Source organism: Silurus meridionalis, chromosome 21 (genome assembly GCF_014805685.1).
Source record: "Silurus meridionalis isolate SWU-2019-XX chromosome 21, ASM1480568v1, whole genome shotgun sequence".
Lineage (NCBI taxonomy): Eukaryota > Metazoa > Chordata > Actinopteri > Siluriformes > Siluridae > Silurus > Silurus meridionalis.
Window position 1 is genome coordinate 274,589 of NC_060904.1, and position 7,500 is coordinate 282,088.

General features: G+C 44.2%; 1 protein-coding gene across 5 annotated transcripts in view; it reads left to right on the top strand.

Annotated features, from left to right (window-relative positions):
* Positions 1–7,500, top strand: part of pld1b (phospholipase D1b) — a 28,896-nt gene that overhangs the window by 7 nt on the left and 21,389 nt on the right. For 2 of the 5 annotated variants that reach the window (XM_046833508.1, XM_046833512.1), the window contains exon 1: positions 1–141. This exon is cut by the window's left edge and continues 7 nt beyond it. The gene's annotated coding sequence lies outside the window, so the exon portion shown is untranslated. Of the gene's footprint in view, positions 142–4,733; positions 5,370–5,399; positions 5,556–6,992; positions 7,227–7,500 lie in introns of those variants that run through there. The other 3 variants (XM_046833510.1, XM_046833509.1, XM_046833511.1) reach the window with 3 other exon arrangements.

The following is a 7,500-nucleotide window of genomic DNA, read 5'->3' on the forward strand; positions in this document are numbered from 1 at the left end:
GGAAACGTGCACGCGCAGCACGCCATGACGGCCACTTGAGCGCGTGCACGCTGGGTTTTGGGCGCGTCCCCGCGGTGAGGAAGAACAGATCCTTGAAGATCCTTCGGGATGGTCAGTAGTTCTGCTTGAAATTCTTCTGAGGTAAGTTGTCTTGTGTTGTGTTGTGTTGTCTTGTCTTGTGAGTGTGTGTGTGTGCGCGTGTGTGTGTGTGTGTGTGTGTGAGAGACTGACTGACTGAGGGGGGGGGTTATGATGGTTGAGGAGAAAGTTTCGGCGTGTTTTTGGTGCGTACGCGTTGTTAAGGAGGAGAGAAACTACCCGTGAGAAGGTTCCTCTCCAACTCTCCAGCACGGAATGACTTCACGCACCCTTTCCTCCAAGGATTGAGTCGTGGTCCAGGTCCAGATCAAGTTCTTGGTGTGTGTGTGTGTGTGTGTGTGTGTGTGTGTGTGTAACGCTGAAGAAACCATGCCACAATGTTCTTCACAAACCTTCAGAGGGTAAAAACACTGACACTCTGAGCTTGATGGATCTGCTGGCTGAAGTGTGTCAGGCTCCGGGTCTCTGTAGTTTCATGACAGAAATGAAGGAGGAAACCAGCAGTTCCTGCACGACCAGTTTACTTGTGGGTTTATTGCACAAGCAGTGAGGAGACTTCTGATGATGACACATCTCCTGCTCAGAAGTTCCTCATGCACAGTGTCTATTTATTACTTTATTTAAACTATTTATATGAATCTTTTTGAATATTTGCTGAGTTCTTGCACTTATTAACACCAGAGTTCACCAGAAACCAGTAAACAACAACAACAACAACAACAACAACAAATATAACCTCCAGCAGCAGCAGCAGCAAGAGAAGAACAGACTGATACAGTGATAGATAGACAGATAGATGCAGTGTAGACTGTGTGTAGGTAATGTGTGTGTGTGTGTGTGTGTGTGTGTGTGTGTGTGTGTGTGTGTGTGTACACACTGTGCAGGTTCAGTATGAGTGTATCGTGTTTTCGGTGGTAATGTGATTCAACATCTGTGTCTTTCTCTTCTGAAGCTTTTGTTTAGATGTTGCCAGATGTTGAGATTTTTGTTATTTATTACTTGAATAGATCGTAAGAAAAAACACACATTAGCAGAAGTGTATTGAGTTTAGTGTGTGTGTGTGTGTGTGTGTGTGTGTTTTATACACACTGTAGATGCCACGTAAGATCCTGAACATGAGACTGGACACACCAACTCACACACACACACCATCTCACACACACACACACCATCACACACACACATCCACACCAACTTACACACACACACACACACACACACACACACTGAACCCTACAGACCACTACATCAGGAGGTGAAGCTGGAGGATGGAATCAGAACCTCCTCAGATGATCAGATGAACCAGGCCTGAGGTGGACGTGTATCTTATACACAGGACCATGACAGACCATAAACCAGCTCTTGCACATGCTCTAATTCCTGTTTGTTCTGACCATCGTCATGACGATACTGACTTACAGCAGTGCATTGTGGGGTTTCATGATCTTTTCAGATGCTCAGGACTCGTCTCCATGTCCTCATTAACACTCGTACTGATACTGTTACTGATCTTTCTGAATGATTAGTGATTATTAGGAGATTGTAGGTTTCTTCCACCTGTAAACACAGAACAGGAGAGCAGTGTGTTGACTTTGTGGGTTTGGATGTGATTAGGTTTATTTTCAGTGGAAGGATTATGGGTGTGTGTGTGTGTGTGTGTGTGTGTGTGCGCTCGCATGTCATTAGGTTTTTTTGACCCAGTGTTCTTCTCTGAGCCTCCTCTGAGGAACCTTCTCTCCTAGAGTTCCAGATGAAACTTGTGGAACTGTTCTCCTCCCAGAGGCAGAAGTGAGGAACTCATCAGTGGAGTGTAAATCTGAGAGAAACTCCAGTGCGATTAAAGAACATGTAGAACATCTGTTGGTAAGATCAGAGTGGGCCTGTCTGATTACACCATGCTTGCTCTCCATGTAGAGACCTGCACAGGTCGGATTTTTCAGTCCTGCTTTCACAACTCTTCTGTTCTCCTGCAAAGATCTCTCAGAAGCCTGCAGGTGAAATGTAGCAGTAGTTTAGAAGAGCCTTTTATTGGTCACGTATACGTTACAGCACGGTGAAATTTCTTCTTCATATCCCAGTTTGCGCAGAAGCAAGGGTCAGAGTGCAGGGTCGGCCCTGGAGCACTGGAGCAGATCGGGCTAAGGGTCTTGCTCAAGTGCTCAACAGTGGCAGTGCTGGAGCTTGAACTCCTGACCTTACATGAACTCACTTCAGACCTACTAGGTCTCCACTTTCAGGTTAATAGGGAATGAGGAATGGAAAAGTGTAACTATTCTGATTCTGTTCTTTTAAAGGAATGAAATATTCTGTAGGTTTCTCAAACAGATAGGTTTCAGTGTGACCTGTAGGACTCAGAGGAACCTTTCTTCTATGGACAGGACCTTCAGAATAAGTGTGAGGATGTTGTGAGGTTCTTCAATGTCCTGGTCACATGATTGTGTAGAAGGTGTTTGTGGGAAGCTGTGTTGGATGAGGAGTTTCTTCACAGGCCATGAATCATGTTCCTTCACCTCGAAGGAGCTGCAGTGTGTCTCACTGGAGGAAACTCCTGAGGTAGAAATGCTGAAACTCGTGTTTTACTACAGAAGTGTGATGGTGATGTGATGATGCTGTGGGCTTCAGCCTCAGGCTGCTCTTAAACAAACCACATGTCTGAACGTGATTTCATTAGATTTCTGATTAAAACTCTGACCTGAGGCTCCGCCCACAAGTCACACAGATTTAGCACAATTCCACACACACACACACACACACACACACACACACACACACACACACACACACACATCTGCACTTCCTGTTTATTTTATATGACTGAAATGTTGTGTTTTTCAGTAGAAATGTCTGTGATTTAACACTGGACGTTTCCTCACAGCAGCTTCACAGAGATAAAGAGGTTAAAAGTTGGAATGTAGAAGTTTAAATTTTATTCCTAATCCAGTGGTGACTGTGGTGAAGGAATTACTGCATGATGGTACGAGGAAGAAACTGTGAGAGGAACCAGAGGACTCAAAGGTAGAACCCATCCTCATCGCTCTTCAACATAAATATTTGGTTTGGCTTTTTTGCCCAATTCTTCTATGAAGATCACTTCTGGCCAGACTTCTCCAGGCAGTAGGTGTGGTGTACCTGGGTCTCACTGGTTTCCTCCAGTTCGTAGCTGATGGCACTGATGAACTTCTGACGTTGAAGACAAGTGAGCACAGTGTGTCCTTCATCTGCTACATTAAGGTTTCTTGGCTGACCACTGCATCTACACTCCTCAAGATCACCTGTTTCTTTGTACTTCTGCAAAATAGATTAAAGAAGAGCACATCTTGAAAGCCCAGTGTGCTTTGAGATCTTTGCCTGGGAGAGACCTTGCTGATGCAGTAGTCTTGTCGCTGTGCTCAGTCTTGCCATGGTGTAGGACCTGTGACGTGAAACTGTGTTCCACAAGCTCACATTAGTAGCAGAGTTCGGTTCCTCACCCAGTTTGAAGCTCCTACAACAGCTGTTTCTGTTTCACTTCATCACTGCGTTACAACCTACAGATGAAGCTGATCATCAGCACCTGAATCTGATCCTACACAATCCCTGACTTTGTGTAAGTGTCCAAAATATGTGTACAAAGTAAGACCTGAAATCCAAACGGCGTCGCAGAAGATCTGATGTGGATTTTTCTTTTTCATTTACTTTCCATTTTATACTTTTAAAAACAATTACAGAATGTGTTCGTTCCTTCTTTACACCGTTTCTTTACACCTCTTATACACAGTGTGTATAAAGTGTGTGTGTGTGTGTGTGTGTGTGTGTGTGTGTGTGTGTGTGTATATAAAATCTTAAACACTTTTTCTGTTATTTATAAAATACTTTTTTTCTTTAAGTGCAGGTTTGAGACTGAGGCTCGTTCACACTCGAGGTGTTACTCTACATGACAGGAAGTTGAGGCAGCTTCATGATTGTACATGATAAAGCACATTTATATTTTAAAGACTGCTGAACTCAGTAGTGACTCAGGAGTGACTCAGGAGTGACTCAGGAGTGACTCAGGAGTCAGTAATCAGACTCAGGTGATCAGATTTAATCCCTCGGTGTTGTCAGGATTGTGTTGTTGTTGTGTTTTGGATGTAATATTTCACTGTTAAATACACAACATATAACGTGTGTGTGTGTGTGTGTGTGTGTGTGTGTTTCCCAGACGAGGACTTGAGTGTTTAAGATCTGAAGTATTTAATTTCCAGTGAAAGCTGTAAATCACTGGTTTCTCACAGTGGGAACTGAAGGATGTGTTTTTAACTCTTTTCTTTAGTGACAGTTTATGGCCTTTTATTGAACTTCTTCAGCTCTGCAGCGATGCAGTTGAAATGAATCTGGTTACTGTAGATAACAAGTTGTGAATACTGTAAAACACTTTCACTACTCAGAACTGAAGTGAGTTTGGGCTAAACAGCTTCTCTGTTCTTCTCTTTTCTCAGGGCAGGAGAATGAGTGAGATACTTGTATTAGAGATATAATGTAGAGCGATGTGTAATACCTTTTATTAATACTTTATGAGGGGTGTGTGTGTGTGTGTGTGTGTGTGTGTGTGTGTGTGTGTGTGTGTGTGTGTGTGTGTGTTGGTGTTTAGTGCAGTTCCTGATTCTCACCACCAGGAGGCGGACATGTTCAGGTCGTGAGGAACTCTCCTGTTAGTATTCCAGTGTGAAATGTTTACGCAGGAATGCGGTCGATTGAAATCTCGCAGTTGGCAAATTGTTTCTGTTTCCTGGTTTGTGAAGATGGTCTTCAGCCGTGTGGGTTTACTCGTGTTGGAGGAGTTGAGCGAGCAAACCTGTGGAATCTCTTTGTTTGCTGAAGAGCCATAAAGTCATAAAATCATCACAGTGTGACAGGGTGCAGGATTCCTCCTGTTAATGCATCACCAGGATGAAGATAACGCTATGTTTTATAACATTTACACAGTCACGTCACCACTTTGCACCACAGAATCCAAACCTGGGTGGATCAGGTGTCAGGACCAGGAGCATCTGTTCATGGTGTGTATCTGTAGCACCCACAGCTCCTAGTTCAGGATTAGTTTCAGGATGAAGCTGCAGTGACCTCCACACCTCCAGCACTGAAAGCTCCAGCTCACTCCCTGCGTCCTGATTGGCTGGAACACGATTGACAGACAACACTGAATTGTTGTCTCCACCCCCTCAGCCATGTGACTGCGTGTCTCCGCCCCCGCTGCCGCTGTCGCCTCCCACTGAGATCAAACCGTCCAGAAGCTCTGTGTCTGTCTCAGAGTAAGTGTGAGTGTGTGTGTGTGTTTGTTATATAATGATTTATTTTGTTTTTTCTGGCTGGAAAGAAGAAGCATAAGCGTGCACACCACACGCACACACGTGTGTGTATATACACACACACACACGTGCGTGCACACACACACACACCCTTGCGCGATGGAGGTTCTCATGCCGGTGTCGGAGCAGGTCAGTGAACGTTTCTTCATTTCAGCTCAGTGTCACATCGCTCTCTCACACACACACACACACACACACACACACACACACACACAGGGTCACAATGTGTGTGTGTGTGTGTGTGTGTGTGTGTGTGTGTGTGTGAGAGAGAGCTGGTTTCTCTTGTATGGGTAGTGTGGGTGTCTGTGACTCATTGCTTTATGTTTAATGTACAGAATTTTAGAACAGACCTGACAGCAAGAACGTGTGTGTGTGTGTGTGTGTGTGTGTGTGTGTGTGTGTGTGTGAGGAAGCCGATGAATTGCGGTATTTTATATTAAAACCATGTAGATGGAAGCAGATGAAAGAGAATTGAGCTGCAGTGAGAGGGAGCAGGTGTGTGTGTGTGTGTGTGTGTGTGTGTGTGTGTGTGTGTGTGTGTGTGTGTGTGTGTGTATATGATTGTGTATAGTGTGTGTATCTGTTTATTATTGTGAGTGTGTTGGTGTGTGTAAGTGTGTCCTGTGTTATTGTGAGTGTGTGTGTTTGATTGTGTATGAGTGTGTGTGTCTGTTTGTTATTGTGAGTGTGTGTTGGTGTGTATATGAGTGTGTGTGTGTATGATTGTGTATGAGTGTTTGTGTGTGTGTGTGTGTGTATGATTGTGTATGAGTGTGTGTGTGTGTGTATGATTGTGTATGAGTGTGTGTGTCTGTGTGTGATTGTGTGTGTGTGTGTATGATTGTGTATGAGTGTGTGTATCTGTTTGTTATTGTGAGTGTGTTGGTGTGTGTATGAGTGTGTGTGTGTATGAGTGTGTGTGTGTGTGTGTGTGTGTGTGTGTGTGTGTGTGTGTGTGTGAACACTATGTTGGTTAGTACAGTAGGTGTTGATTGTCTACAGCAGTGGTTCTACATGTTGATTATAAAGGTAATGTGTGTAGATCACATGACGGGTAGATCATTTTGACATGCTGAAAAAGTGTGTGCACCACTGATCTGGCACCATGGTACAGAACATCACGGTTGCAGGGTTCTCGTATTTGTGTGAGTTCCTCTGGGTTCTCCCTTCTCCACCTTTCCCAGGAGAACCACTGGGTCCCACACCATCCTAAGCAAGAGAAAGTTGTTCCTGAAGATGAATAAATAAATCTCTGATATCTCATGAGGGTTATTTCAGTAGTTAGAGTTTTTCCTTTAAATGGGTTCTCCACAAAGACTGCTTCAGTATCTACATCCTGAGATCTTTTTCATTTCTAAAGAGGAACCTGATCACATCTCTAACATCTTTCTCACCTGTGTGAGGGGCGGGCTAAACAGTGCTTTACTCTCATTGGTTAGTGAGATTTTGATGGGCAGCTCCTTGAGCAGGAACCTTTGAGAGTCTGTATTGACTGTGATCAGGCAGAAGAAGAGGTTTGTGGTAATGTGTGTGTGTGTGTGTGTGTGTGTGTGTGTGTGTGTTCAGTAGAGCAGCTGTGTGAAGCAGAGCAGAGAGAACAGTGTGTGAGATGAAGCTGTACAGGAGGTCAGTGTTTGTCCCGAGTGGAGTGGAACAGTCTGTGTTGGGATCAGACTGTTTCTGCAGGAACTGATGTGGAGGTGCTGGGAGACATCCCTGAGGTCAGACCTCGTTCTCTCCATCAGCGCATCCACGGGGGCCAATATTTACTGCTCTGTCCTTCAGTTATTCGCAGTACAGGTAGTGATGATTCACAATTACATGATACACACCATAAACACGATATATAAATATAATAATAAATACCCTAAAAAAATAAAGATATAAAATACATATGATGAAGATGACGATGAAGAGCACGTCTCACTCTTTCTTTCTTTTTTCTCCGTCACTCTTTCAGACTCTCTTTTAATCTTATCTCCACCAGAACCTCACCTCTCCTTCTCCTGTAAAGTACATGGACTTTGCTTAGGCGATGTTCTGTGAGTGCGTGCGCGTGCGTGCGTGTGCGTGC